The sequence below is a fragment of the Falco naumanni genome, chromosome 7 (assembly GCF_017639655.2).
Source record: "Falco naumanni isolate bFalNau1 chromosome 7, bFalNau1.pat, whole genome shotgun sequence".
NCBI lineage: Eukaryota > Metazoa > Chordata > Aves > Falconiformes > Falconidae > Falco > Falco naumanni.
This window is the reverse complement of record NC_054060.1, coordinates 72010783-72026167: the sequence shown is the minus strand read 5'-3', so window position 1 is coordinate 72026167 and position 15385 is coordinate 72010783. Positions and strand designations below refer to the sequence as shown.

General features: G+C 46.3%; 1 protein-coding gene across 1 annotated transcript in view; it reads left to right on the top strand.

The window, feature by feature from the left end:
- Window positions 1-13278: 13278 nt before the first annotated feature.
- The window catches only part of RPAP1 (RNA polymerase II associated protein 1), a 39879-nt gene continuing 37772 nt past the window's right edge, over window positions 13279-15385 (top strand). The window contains exon 1 of the mRNA XM_040600703.1: window positions 13279-13330. The gene's annotated coding sequence lies outside the window, so the exon portion shown is untranslated. The remainder of the gene's footprint in view (window positions 13331-15385) is intronic.

The window sequence follows — 15385 nt, the reverse complement described above, 5'->3', positions numbered from 1 at the left end:
GTGGAGGTGGAGGAGGAGGAGGAGGGGGCAGGCTGCCCCGGCGGAGCGCTCCCGCATGGTGCAGCCAAACTCGCCCGGCGATGCCCCGCTCCCCGCCCCGCTCGCAGCGGGGGCAGAGGCGGCGCTGCCGGGACCCAGCCCTGGGGCTGTCCCGGCCTCTCCAGGCGCAGCCGGGGCGCAGCCTCGCTCCTGTCCCACGCCGGGCACCTCGGTTGCCCCCGCTGCGGCTGCAGCGCTGGTGCGGAGCTGCCCGGCCCCCCGGCCCTGCCGCCCACCTCCGCCTCCTTCCTCCCGGAGAAGCAGCTGGCGGAGGGAACCTCTGCCCCTTCCTCCTCTGCTGCTGCCCGAGCCTTTCCTGGGTTTCATCAGCCCCAGCACGGGAGTCTCTCCCCACAGCTGCAGCCTCCTGCAAACTTCCTGCACTGTTAATATTTCTTCCTCTTGCCTGCATCCTGCACTCAGCGCATCCAGTCATCATCTGCTTTTCTGCGGACCAAGACCGGTGTACTGCACCATCTTATCTCCGCATGTTTGCTTCATGTTTCGTTACAGTCTTTGCCTTGTGAGGCTCACCTCATTTGATCCATTTCTCTCCCTGTGCCCTAGAGCAGTATATATTTTAAATGCTGCATAAAATCCTGCAACCAGGCAAGTAAGCACACTTGAAGCATCAACCTTCACATTAATATTCACACCTCTACTCTTGCACAACATGCTTGCTGTTTTACAGGCATGCTGCTCTGGAAAACTCCACTTGCTTCATGGCCCTCAGGCTGCCTAAGAGGCTGATTAGAATGATTGTAGAGCAGGGACCAGTACTGGGTGTGTGAATGTATTGAGAAAAAAGCCTCAAAGCTGAGATTTTTTAGAACCGTTGGGGTCTGCTAAGTCTGAATTTCAGGATATTCATTGCACAGGGTAAGTCTTGGCTGATGCCAGATGGAGAAAACCCCCCAATTTTGGAAGTGCCAGATGTCTGTGAAAGACAACTGACAAACTCCCTTTGCCTTTTGTGGTTCTGGATCATGCTGCAGTGCATCTACTGCCGCTGTAGCTACAGCCGCATGTGCCTTGCCCTCCCCCGATGACATCTCCTCCTGGCAGGAGTGGCATTTGTTTGGCTGCATCCAATATATACGTGCAAAACGGTCTGGCTTTTGCTCCTCAGCCCTGGAGAGGAGCTGTCGGATGCACATAGTGGAACGCAGTACAATGCAGGTTTATAAAGCACATGAAAATGCACATTTGAAATACCCTGTTTCCTTTCCGTAAATGGCACAATAAGAAATGATCTCTTGGGGACAAGATAGCCAGCAGATGGGCAGGGAGCAGGTCACATCTGGGACACGGGAAGGAGCCATAAGGAATGCACAAGGAGTGCCTGTCACTTACTCGACGAGATCTATTGGAGAAGAGAAAAACTAAACCCCTGTCCTGCTTGGTCAGCCCACATATGTTTGTCTAGATGGTTTCAGTGACCTTATATACACTATGAAACAGGTGTCTGTGGCCATGCTGGGGCACGATGGAGTGCTGTGGGCAGAGGGGAAATGGGCCAAGCCAGAGAGAATTGTGCACTGAAAAATCTGGGCTGAACACTGCATTTGTGCCGCACTTCTTGTAGGGGCTGTTAAAAAGCAACACTTAAAGCCACCATGAAGGGATGTCCTAAAAATAGGTTTCAGGGTATCCCAAGGCAGCTGTGAAGAAGCACCCCCATTCAGAAAGGCAGAAGGGCTGGCAGTTTTCTGAAGGCACGGGCCTCGTTTGTACAGACAGCAGGGAGAAGCTGTGCACCAGAAAGGTGTCAGCCAGGCAAGCCAAGCAGCCCAGGAGTAAAAGCATCAAATTGAAAAGCTGAGTCAGACAAGGATGGAAAACAAAGACCTGGCAGAGCTCAGCTGGTCAGATTTGTCTGCCATCCCATTTCCTATAGTCGCCTCTATTTAATAAATATGTCCAATACCCGCTGGGCTTTGGGGCAGCCTGAACAGCTTCATGAAGGTTTTAAATTTATTTCTATTTTCACAGACATTCCACTTTTGATGTTGAATAAACTGTGATTTATTTAATCTAAACCAATCCTGGCTGTTGTTTGGCTTACGGCTGCAAGCAGTCCCAAGGACTGGCTAATTGGTCCTTCCACCTTTAAGGGATGAAGCTGTCTCTGAGGATATGTAGCCCCAGTTGAATTCAGGCTTTCGATCTGAAAAGCACAGGCACGTACATCTTCCCACCTGCCATGTGTCAGCGTTCTGCCGGTACCTGAGACCAAGACATGGGAAAAAGCCTAGAGATGAAAGAGACCTGGAGAAGACAAAATGAGGGTTGCTATCTCTGAGATTTAAGCTTTGGAAATGTCATCTCTCACTTGGTGCCTTTATTTCCACCTCTCTAGCTCTAGATTCAAGGTATTGATCTCTGTTAACAAGGTCGCCTTCACATCCTGAAGGAACGGGGGAAAAAAGGAAGCTTGAATTCTGGAGTACTGCAAAATCTACGCAAAGAAGCTCTTTTTTTATTTCAGAAATACCGAGGATCAGTGTCACTGGTATGAGCTGCCTGAAGGGGCTATTTTTGTTCTTTAGAAGCTTTCCCCTCTATTCTTGCACAGATTAATTATGAATATTTATGTATATAGCATCAAAAATGTGATAAGCAGTTTGCAGGCTGGCTTGCAAAATATGTATGCCATATTGCAAAAATCAGCACTCTCTTCTGGGCTTTGTGCCTGGTCACTCACTCTTTCTAAATAGCTAGCAAAGAACAGAGACAACATACATTCATAGCACTGCCATCTCTATTCAGAGCAAGAAGAAACTGGTGCAGTCAGGAACTGCAGTTTGTGTTAGTTTAAGATCAGCTCCCTGTCACTCAGAGCATGCTTCTGTTAAAACGTTGATAATCCTTTCTCTGAGATCGGCTGGGCCATGGCACAGATTTAACAGGCAGAATTTTCCTCTGCCCTTTAGTGAGACGCAGCATTTGGGCTAAATTTGCAAAGATCCAGTACTATTTTAAGATCTACCTGGGAACCTGGTGTCTGTCAGCTATCAGGATCCTGAGCATTTCTAGCCATCAAAAGTTGCAGAGTGCTTTATTGAAAGAGAAACACTAAGCCGTCTGTGCAGGGGAGACTCCTACCAGGGGAACTGCAGTATGATGATTTCAAATTACTTCTCTGCTGCTCCAAAAAATAGCATAAATTAATATATGCTGTTAAGAAACAGCCACATGCTGCCCCAAAGCTGACAGTAATGGAATGAGTATTTCCAATACAGATGGTTTGTTAGCTGACTTATGCAAATAGGCATATTGAAAGAGAGGAGCTATTGCTAAATATAAAGTAAGTCATACCGTCCTACAACATGTGTGAGCTGCCAGAGAACTATGCAGACTATCTGTAAGGAGCAAGTCCAGTGATTTCGATCAGACTGTTAATACACACACACACACAAAAAGTGTATTCCTAGTTAATAATAAGCTCTGCCTTTTTAAAATTACAAATTCAAATGTCCATTGGAGTCACAAGTGGCATTTCTTTCACCATATTTGTTTATGAGTCTGTGCAACCCAAAACATGTCTATTATCTTTCACAAAGCCTGTAAAGAGAGAATACTGCATTGCTTCAATATTAATGCTTAGTGCAATATTTGTGAATTAAATTGTGAATATAGCAAAAGAGAATCTGTCTGGACCATTCACAGAATGAGCTTTGATATCCTTTCAGTAAGTAAAAAGCCGATGGGAGACATCAATAATTTATTAGCACTTGGATTACATCCTCCAGTGCTTGTAGTTTGCTGCCTTCTTGGAGGACATGAGGACAAAGGCAATATTGTCTCTTAGGTTGTGAAGTCTTTGCATACTCTAGTATGTTGCTGCTGACAAAGGATGCCTCATTTTGAGGGGCATTTTGACTCTCAGTGTGCTGGTCACAGCTCCAGGGACTGCAGCAGGATGAACAACCAGCCTGTTGTCCTGTGATGCTTTTCCAATTAACAGCATGAAATGAGCCAGGTGGTACTCATACCACCCCGGCACGCAGGCACCCCTGGTGTAAACAGCAGGCTTGGTGCCCTGAGAGGCCTGGGCTTTAACGGACAACGGACAAAACTTCTGGGGATCTGATGCAGCTGGAAGGCATGAGTGACACCCATGCAGACATGAAGCCCACAAGAGCCATTCTCTAGAGGAGAAGTGCTCCTCATTGCTTGTTATCTCCTGCCACTGTCATCTCCTGTCACTGCTCACTGTCTTCCCTTTAATTCTCAACCCATTTCTACACTCTAGGCTTTTTGCTTCCACACTGTCTCCCTTCCATTCTCTTTGATGTTCCCGCCCTGCCTCCTGCCATCCTTCCTGGTGGCAGTGATGCCTATTCTCAAGCTCTAAGCTTAGAAATGTTACTGCCACATTGCACAGATATGTCAGAATTTGCACTGACATTCGCTCCTTCCTTTCAGAATGAAATGCTCTCCCTTCTCATCTATTCCTCTGGCTTGTGCCTTTCAAATTTGGCACCTGTTTCTTATTTCTATCTTTCCCTTATCTTGCTCCTTCTGATATGCTGTTTCCTACACCTGAACACGCACTGTCTCCCACAACTTCTTGCTTCCTGGATTTTTCAGTCTTTAAGTGCTGAGAAACCTTTCCCAGTTCTGTTCCTATCACTGTCAACAAGAGCTTCATCTCCCCTTACAGCATTCTCTTGAGTCGTTACCAAGATGCACTTAAGAATAAGCAAAGGCTATTCCTCTGCCAACTGTATTAGAGCAGAATCCAACCACTCTTTTTCCTGCTTCTTCAAACTGTTGCTCTTCCTTTTTGAGGCTGCTGATGAGGGAGGACATCTCCAACCTCCATGGCCAGAGATGGCACAGATACTGTCCTCTCAGCCCCAGGTAGGACATGAAGGGCCATGGGCAGCATGAGCGACCTAGTGCTGCTTCTGCCCTTCTCTGTGCACAGGAGTTTTGTCTTCTGCTGGTGCTGACATTTCCTATTCCATGTATGCTGAACGTACCTGTGTAAAATGGGACAGGTGTTCTGAGAGACAGGCAGCAGCAAAAGGCCATGCCTACAATAGTCCACCAGCATCCTGAGGCTGCTGGTGCTGCTGCTCATGTACCAAGCCTGAGCTGATGTACCCTGCTTTGCAGTGGGACTTGGTAGCTTGGCTTGCAACTAGCCAGGTTCTGTCCACAAAGTGCTTTGGAGAAAATGAGGGTAAAAGTCTTTTTACAAATGTTGTAAAGGTGTTCCAATTTTAATGGGGTGCTACAGACAACACCAAGGAATTACACCCCCCAGATTCTCTCTCCTCAGCACTAAGGGACTTTGTAAATCAAAGAGAGCAGCAATGGAAGAGTCTGTTCAGAACATTTTGTTATCTTAAATAGGAAAGAGATGTCCTTAGACACACTGGCTGACCAGAGGAGCAATCCTAGGCTAGGCAAATCAGCAGCAGCTCCAAGCACCAAAATGTGGCGTGTATGGCTAGATGAAGAGAAAATACTTCTGGCCCTTAGCAGGAAGTACCTAACTATCATGGGGCTTGGCCAACTTCTTTCCCAAGTTAAACTTGGAACCCAAATCTATCCATTGACCTCCACAGCTCACAACTTTTGATGCAGAACAGCCATCTGGGCAGTGCCATTTCAGAGCCAAGTCAATGATTTGGAGAGTTCCCAACATTTTCCCATGGGAAGAAAGCTGGACAGTTGCTGCTGCTGTATGTCTGTAGAAGGCAGGCTGCCAGTGCTCAGGGCTGTTGTCCAGTGCCAGACAGACTCTTAAAATGCATGGCCCCCAGTGACAAACCAAAATGAAAAGGTGCACACACACATCTAAGCAATCAATGCTTCCACACAGTGACACTGAGCAAGCACTGGAGCGATCTCTGCTGTTTCCCCTGTAACCGTGCTACTGAAGAAAAGGGCTTTTAAATGGTGTTGCTAGCAGAACCGCTTGCTGCTAACAGGAGGGGGGCTCTCTGGCCACGATCAACTTCTTTGCTCCTGACGTAGGCAACTGTCATGAAAGATCACAATAGCTATAAATACCTCAGAAAATAAAATTAAAAAAACAACATGGAAAAGAACTTGTTGTCAGGCAAATAACAAGTATAAAAGAGTCCTCTAGAAAGATGCTCTCACATCAATCTGCTAGAGAAGTGTGTACAGCTGAAGCTTTCTGATGACTTCACTTCCATCACGAAGTACCACCGAGTGAGGCAACAGTCCTGTTCTGCTGCCAGGCACACACCAAACTTCACAAGCACTCAGCCTCTGGAGAAACAGAGTGCCAGCTCCTACCCTGCAGAAGACTGGCAAAGCCACTTCTTCAGCATATGAGGTGGCAACAGAGTTCAGAAGTGACTCGGCACTATGTACCCATGCCACATCTAGGTATTAAGGTATCCTGTGTGATACCAATACAGTTCTGGTAGTTTCCTTAGAATAATTCTCTTCCACCTTTCTGGGCTGTCCTTTTAGACAGTTGTTTCCCATCAGGCTGCTAATCTCTCCCTACCCAGAAAGTTGGGTGAAGCAGTGCGTATTGCTACTTGAGCAGCAGAAACGCACACCACCTGCATGCTCCTCTGGGAACCCACAGCTTTCCATGTCACTTCCAAGAAACACAAAACCAGATACAGCCTCATAAGACTCCATGGGGAAGTACTTTGAAAATGAGGCACAGCTCCTCACCACAGTCCTTTACATTTCCAAAGATAAAGGCAAAAGGCCAGCTCTGCATGACTGCAGTTAGTTCTGTCAGTCCATGTCATCAGGGCATCATGACCATCACTGTTAAAAACTCTTGGCAGACCTAGCAGCATCGGAACAGCTATTTAAAGTCAAGTCCTTCAGGCCTGGGTCCACTGGCAGTACCAGCTGTGCACGTACCTACACTGAATACTGAGCTCCCTAAAGTGAATGCATTGCAGAGGCCACGCTTTTCATTCTCAGGGTGTGAGTTGGAGCCTAGAAGAGGTGAGCTTCCCACAGTGCTCCTTTCAATATATATCCTGGCTAGTACAGATGGGATTTGGATAAAGGATGAAAGCATCACTCTCATCCTGTTCTGGCGCAGAAGTATAAGGTTTTCCCCCTAATACAACAGTAAATAATCTGAAAAGAAAGGAACAAATCCTGATATGTCAACAAAACAGCCAGTTCTTCAGGAGATTTTCCATGGAGGATAATCAACTGAGCATATCCAGTGCTTTAAACTGTCTTAAACTGCATGAAATATCAGGCTTAGGCACTTTGACAGGCTTCCTTTAAAATCTATGACAGTAGACTTGAACACATCCACTACGTCGCTCAGATTTTGGCAGACAGATCCCATAGCAGCAGCCATGACAGACACTCCCCTCAGCCCAGAGAAGCTGAATTTCAGAAATGTTGCTTTCGTTACTGAAAGCAGGGGCAGAGGGCATTGTCAGGCAGGGTCAGCTCAGACACTATTTTCATTTAGAGCCTTCTGTGAAGCAGTGACTGTCAATGACGATGCATTCACCATCTGTGCAAACACTGATTTTCACCTGCAATACTCTTCAGAGGCAGCGTTCGAATGCTTGAGAAACAGATTTGCTTGACTGCCCCTTCTAATTTCCACAGCAGTCTGTTCTCTCAAGTCTCAGCTGTATGGCAGCTTGCTTTTAGCTGGATTTTACTTCAATGTTGTAATGAGGGGAGGAAAACCCAGTGTGATATAGATATGTTACTTACTGAGCAAGAAATATCTTTATTTGCTGAAGATGTGTGTTATTTCAGGATATTGCCATTTAGTCTGATAAAAATGGCATTTCTATAGAAACAATTGATAGAACAAACAACAAAAAGGAAATCCCATACTAACTGTCAAAAGCCAACATAATGTTTGGCAGATGCATTGCTAGAGATGAGTAAATACTCTGCTGTTTCGGGCTTTTAAAATACAAAACCTTCCCCCTCACTCACATGGTTAAATCAATTCACAGTGGGCATGGATGTGTGCTTTTTATTGGTAAGCAAGTAGAAGTTTGATTTAAAATATCCCTGCTTTGCCTTGTCCCAGGGATGCCCAGCAGCCTTTGCTCCGTGAGGTCTTACTGCCGTGGAGTCCCAGAGTTCCACCCCAAAAGTAGCCCAGAGCTGCAGAAAAAGCCACTCAAGGCTCTGTGGGTGGATCTCTGAAGATACTCAGACACACACATTATCTCTGCTCACCTATCATGTTCTCCCACCGGCAAGAAAGCTGCCATTGACTGGTCAGAATCCCATTTTGCTCTCATGCATGCACACTTCTTTAAGAACATATGTAGTTTTTCCACTACCACAGAGAGTACCAATGTCCTGTGCATGACACTGCTGTGTGTAAGTCCCTACTTTGCTGGCTCGGGGCTCTCACACTTCCAAGATGGATTCCTGCAGACATTGGTGTTGATGTGCAGTGCAACAACTCTTTTGAGGCATGACATACTGCCATTCCTTCTGAGTTCAGTGTTGAGCCCTACCAGAGTTGAACCTTTAGCACAGGTGAAAACTTACTACTGAACATTCTGTCCCACCCGATGCAACGCTTTTTTACAAGGGAACACAAGTAAAGACTTCTATCTTGGACCAATCCCTTACTATCATCTGTTCTCCATTCTGAAGCACACCTGTGTGATGCCTACCACCATGCTCTCCAGCTATTCCGTTCTTGTCTGCAGTTTCTTTCTTCTGGCAACAAAACACTAGGATCATCTGTCTTCTTGGTCACCAGTTACTTAGGCAACTCATCCTAATATTTATCAACTCTGCAACACAGATAATACTGTTGCATTTACAGATTTACCTTTTCTAATCGCACCAAGGCCACTGCCATATTATCTTTGTCGTCCTGATCCCTTCCTTCTTATAATCCAGTGAGAAAGCATTTTGCTGTAGGCCCTCATGTTTCTCTGCTTTGGAAGACCAAAACCATACTTCAAGAAGTCAGGTGAAACTATTTGCTTGTGGTGAGGTAGAAGAAGGGGATGAGGGAGATTGTCAGGGCTTTTGAAAAGACTGATAACCTTTTAAAATCTCACAAAACAGCTCCCCTTAAGTGAGGAATGTTTGAGTTCGCCTCCACAGACTCTTAGAGATGCTCTGGTGGCAATATGTTTGCTAGAATAGCTCAGCAGATCCACGCAAGTGTGTTAGTACTTATAATTTATAGGCTAAATATGAAGATGCACACACATTATAGAGGATTGAAGCTGGGTTAATTAACATTGATAATATACAGCTGTGGGCTGGCTTCAGGGGCGGTGGGTTGGCTGACGTAGATAAGGTGCAGCTGTGGCTGGTTCTGTTAAGAGGTTGGGTAGCCAATGAAGAGAGAGCAGCCAAGAGAGAAAGAAGAAGCAGAGAGTGTGCATGCATGTCCTGGATGAAAAAAAACAAGGAGAAGGCAGCAGAGGGACTGGCATGAAGAGTATGTTGATATGTGATGGTAAAAGACCTTGTTGTAGCTGGCTAGTTTGGAGAGTGCTGTGATGACATATGATTTATTGATAGAGCATAAGCTATATATAGTGCCCTTAACTGTATTATTAAAACTGAAGGTAAATAATTAATGGAATGAAGAAAAGATACATAAAAATCTGGCAGTTTTAATGGGAAGTAGTCCTGTCCTGCCATAATTAAAATTGAATGTAGTTGGAGTATGTTTTTATACCTTTCTGACAAAGAGAATTATTTGCCCACTTCACGTGCATGCAAAGAGACTTTGTGTAGCCGCAGAACCTGTGTAGCCAAGGTGAGAGAAGTCAGGGAAGAAAAATGCTTATGGCTGTCAGGCTTGAATGCCACTCCACACTCAGGACAGGTTTACTGTCTGGGGGCATTGACCAGTTCTGCCTGGTTGACCCTCAGATTAGGTTTAGATTAGATACAGTTTTGCATAGTTCAATGGTGGCCAGTCACATGAGAAATATTACAGAAAGGTACAGGCTTACTTCAGCAGAAAGCAAGAGACAAAGCTAATGTTTTCTATGATTAGAATCAGAGGACTATTCAAAGCAGAACTCAGCTAGCAATTGGTTATGGCTTCACAGGCACCTCTCCTGGGTTTAAGAGAAAAAGATGACAGGAGGACCACCCCGAAGCACCATAACTCAAACAGGCCACTTCATGACTCAGGCCATCTTACTGAATTGGCGCAGTTAAAAGACACAGAGAGTCAAATATCCTGTAATGCCTTTAGTGTATCTTTTTCCACTGGATGAACAGTCATTCATCTACATAATTTCCATACTAATAACATTAGTAGGGCTAAAGTGATCTTATAACTACTTATTAAATTCCCTGGAGTCAGAACAGCTCATAAGCAGTTGTCTGATGGTCTGTCATGTTAAGAGTCTGACGAGCGGCCAGGGGTCTTGGACGGGGAGAGACAGCCCTCTCATTGAGTCACGAGGTTCAGAAAGGATCCCCTTGCTTTCTAAACCTCTTGGAGAGGATTTTAGGTGTATCTAGATCCAATCCTAGTCTCAGACTTGGTCAACAATTTTAAGTCTAAGGGATTTTATGTACAGTCAGTCATTAGAGTCAACACTTGCCCGTCAGAGCCCAGTTTAAGGAGGAAAAATAGATGAGTTATTAAGGCGACAGATATAACAAGTTTGGAATTGCTTTTATAAATACACTTACTGCAAAAATCAAGTTTGAGTGAAGAGTTCAGTGCTTTTGTTAACAATATTATCTGACATAGTCAGAGGTGCAAAACTTACCAAAGAGGTATCCCTGCTTGGGGAGAAGAGAGCTCCACACCTGCCTACTAGTTTGAGTTCTTGTTCTCAAAAAAAATTATAAAATGCCAGATTTTATACTTGTGGTGAGGTGGGACTAATCAATTGTTGTGTGCCAATTGGCCCTTAACAAGGTATCAATTCTGGAAGGTCGCTTGGGCTTGATGGCTCAGCGTAGAGTGGGGAAGATTTGGTACAGGCAGATTTATGATACAGATTCAGTTACAAATGTGTGGGAGTCTTCCTGGCCTTCAGTGAATCAACAGGGGGCTGTGAGGCCCCTGCCTCACCCCAGGTGTCAGTCAGTTTGCTTGTTAGTACACATCCATTATGTGTTTTGTGAGATAGGCACGCTGCCCAAGCCAAACTCCCAAATCCACTTTGAGCCAAATACAGTCATTGTTAGGTCAGGACAGTGGAGGGGAGCACACCACTACATGGTCTAAACAGTCCCAACACTCAACCCAAACATGCTCCAATGCAACCACTGCCAAGGCCTCCCTGCCTTACTGTCCAAGTAAGAGAACCCAAACGCCTTCATCGGGGTCCACAGAACATTGTTCCCAAGTTCAGCCACAGCAAAGCCTCGAAATGCAAGAAGTCTTTTACTCACACCAGTTCATCTGCCAAACCCCTGTGTGAAATCAATGGCGTTCTCTTGTCTGGTCTGAAGATAAATGGTGCAAAACACTAAAAATCCCTATTCCACCTTTTGTCTTAACTGGAGGCACAATCCACTGATTTCAATAGATTTTGGAGCAGCTCTACGTGACCTTCACTGACACAGAAGCAATGACAGACAAAAGCTAACAAAGCACAAAAGGAAACATTAAACTTCCCACTTTGGTCATCCAGGCCACCAGCAATGCCTGGAGGTTCTACAGAGAAAGGAGTAGAAACTGCTGCTCTTGAGGTTTAACTGCAAGAAACTTGATTATTTCAAAGTGTTTCTCGTGTTCCAAGCCAGCAGAAACTGGGAATGACGACATTAAGTGGCAGATTGTGGTGGTAGGGTAACAGTTGATTTCGGTGAAATGGAGAATTGGATGCCACATTTCTCAGCAGTCACTGCTGTTCCTGAATGAGGTTTGACTCTAATATGATTCCAGTTCCTTTAGGGAGTGCAAAGCAGAGCTCCACCACAGCTATGAACTGTAGTCTGGCAGGGCAGCATCAAAGCATCACTCCAAACGCTCTCAAGGCTCCCTTCTGATAATCTCCAAATGTAATTAAGAGCAGGTCTATTTATTTTTCCTGCTAGAGGCACCTATAAGCACTATATATAACAGTAGTAATTGCTCAAACACCTGTGCTAGAATAGGTGGTAGAAAAAAGTCCACTCATAGGTTAGAATTGGGGTCATGCTTAGGTTTTCTAATGGGGCATCTTCAAGTGATCTTGGTGGTTCCTTACTTCAGGAATGCTCAACAACCTAAAGGAGTGCAGTTGTCAGCTTCACCATCTCAGGAACATGGTTGATTGTCAGAAAACACAGAACTGAGATGTTTTTAGTCCAGCATTTTCAGTAAGAATTTCAATTTTGTATGAGTTCATCATGGCCCTAGTTCCCTGACACTGTGGTTAAGACTGGCTGGCTGTTGACTGGATGGTTTGTCTTCATTTATGTAGACTGAAGTGCTTTCAGTGCTCATAATGGATACTACTTGTTTCCGGCTGTAATTTTGTTGTAGTATCACAGCTTTCTGAAGGGATAAAACCCCCCCAGTGAGATCCAGCAGTGTAGGAAGTGTTGCATTTCTGACAGCAGGAGGGCACTTGTGGTGAGTCCTTCTGAAACAGTGGGCCCACCTGTTCCAGCCCAAGCCCAGGTTACAGTCTGTGCCTGTTCACATGCCCACAGAATTCACCTCCCAGGTAAAAAAGCTGAAAGGTGCCAAGCACTAAAACTAATGACCAATATTAACATCAAGGCTTCTCCAAGTTCTTCCAGCTTTCCAGTAGTTTTCAATAAAGCTTGGCATATTTACTTTTCATGTCTGATTATTGCTTTATTATATTACAGCTGTGTTTATATAGCTTTGTCTATCTGCCCTCCTGAAATACCTCATCTCAGGCACATCAGTGCTCTCTAATACTGAAAAAGCACAGATCCCACATGTACATAAACTGTATTTCTATGTGTGCAGACACACGCTACGGGGTGTAGGTGCCCTGTATTTAGATCCAACGCAAACACCTGGGAGAACCTGCACAGAAGCAAACTTGGGACAGGCAGTCCAGCGACGGGGCCCTCCTTCAGGAGCAGCCAACCGCCACCAACAGCGGGCAGCATCCCCACGCCTTTCTCCCCCGCCAGCGAGGCGACCGGCCCGGGACCCGCCTCACAGGCTCTGTACTCTGCGCTCCACGTACCCCCCCGCGGTCCGGGCTCCAGCACACCGCGGGCCAACCGCCTGAGGGGAGGGAAAATGGCGCCGCCCTGCCCCCGCCGGCAGCGCGCTGCTGGCAAGGGCGGGCGGAGGTGACGCGCGCCGGGCGGAAGTAGCCGCTGCGAGGCGGGCGGAAGTGGTGGCGGCGAGAGGCGCGGCGCGGCCTGGGCGCAGGTGGGTGGCGGGACGCTCACCCCGTGGGGGTGCGGGGTCCCCGGGGCAGCCGGTGGGGCCTCGGGGCTTCGCCTTCACCCTAGAGTAAAGGGGAGCGCGGCTACGGGCGGCTACGGGACAGCGGCCGTGCCGCCGGGCGCTGGGTGCTGCGGGGCCCGGTTTCGCTGGGCCCCCGCCCCGAGCAGCTCCCGCCGGTGAGAGGCCTCGCCAGGCCCCGGGCCTGGCCGGTATCTGCTCGCCTCACACCTCGGTTCGCGTTCGCTCAGGGAAGGCCCGCGAGGGCTGTAAAAGCGGGAGGGCGCATCGGGGCGCATCAGCTCTTCAGTCTGTTCATAGTAGTTTGTTGCTTTTTGTGTTGTGCCATGCCGGTGCCTCTGCACTGCAGGGAATCGTCGGGCAGGCGGGGGACAGCAGTGTTTTTGGAGGGAGGGTGTTGTATGAGTGCACACGGTATGTCTCTGACAGGCAGGGTAACAGTTGGGGTCTTACGTGACCAGCGTGATGTTCTTGTGGCTTTTGCCTGGGGTTTTCCTTCTGGGAGGAGGGTCTTTGCAGGTATCTGCCTTCTCTCTAGCCGGCAAAAGTTACTGCCTGTCTTGTGAAGTCTAGCTGTTTTAAACTGCCGGTCGTTACAATATTGTGCACAGAAAGTGCTTTTGTGGCAGAGCAGAGCATGCACAGCACCATTTTGCAACGTAGCCAAGAACCCGGAGTGAGGCTTTCACTGACTGCTAATCTAGAGCAGAGGAATCCTACTTTCCATTGACTGCTCAGCTGCAGTGGAGAGGCTGAGATGTGGCCCTTTGCTTCTTTTAATTACTTACCTCAGCCAACAAGGTCTGAAGAAACACATTAATTTGAGGCATTGATTGTGACAGCAGGACCTGGTGTTCTTCTTTGACCTGGATCTGATAACTTTAGCAAAAGAATGCAAAGTTGTAGATTTAAGAATGGGGAGCAGGGCGGAGACAGGATTCAGAAATCAGTAGGAGTCACAGTAGGAGATGATCCTTTGCTTTTACATGCTACCTTTTTTTCTTTTAACTGTGTCTAGTTCATGGCTGTTGTAATGTAAGTGTCTCCCATGGGCTGTAGGGCTCTGCTGCCGCAGAAGAAAAATGCATTGTACATGCAGATGAGCTAGAATAAGATTAAAACCCTACAGTGTTGGATTATATCAAGTAGTTTTTTGTAGCTTGATGGCACCTTTAAAAACCTTGGACAGGAGTGGAGTGGTACTTTGCTCAAACAAATGTTGTGCCTGATTTTTAAATGTTTTTTTATGTCTGCTGAGAGTAGTGGCAGAGGTTGGTAATATATGCCTCAGAAGCTTAAATGCTGCTTCTGAAAAGCGTTGGAAGAATATTCTAGACATCAGTTTCTCTGTAAAGTAAATGCTATTCTCTGTGATATGCTGGTGCTGCATTAATTGGTGATTAGGGTCCTTACTGTCTTAACTGGATTTGTTTCTTAGACTTACACTTGAGCTGAAGTTCGTTAATTCAAAAGTGGATCTTGGCACTTGAAACAGTCTGTGGCTTTATTGCCTTCTGTGCTTTTGCATATTCTTTTAGTCTTAGATTGCTGGTCCCAGCTGCATTTGTGAAATGGATGTAGATGTAATGTAAAATTCCTGCAGCACTGATGGGCTTTTCAAACAATATCCATGGGAAGTCCAGAGCATGGCAGGAAACTATTTATTGAAACTTCTGGTGCAGACAGGGGATACAACAGCAGATTATAGTGTATTCACATAATAATCACAATGTTCTGGCGTGTATAGGTGCTCGTGGTCTGTTGACAGTATTTCTGATCCCTTACATGCATTCCTAGAACAATAACTTCAGCAGGTTGCATATGTTGGCTAGATGGTGGTCCCTCTGGGCACATAGTTTGTGTGTGGTTAGCTTTTAATTACCCAGTTGTGAGATTGGAGATAACCAGACCATAGGATGCTGGGGTTAGTGCTGATCATCAGTAGTGTTATTTTTCTTTGCATGTTTTCTCTGAGTGCTGGTGAGTAAGAATTACTCCTTATGATGGCCGGGTGAGTGT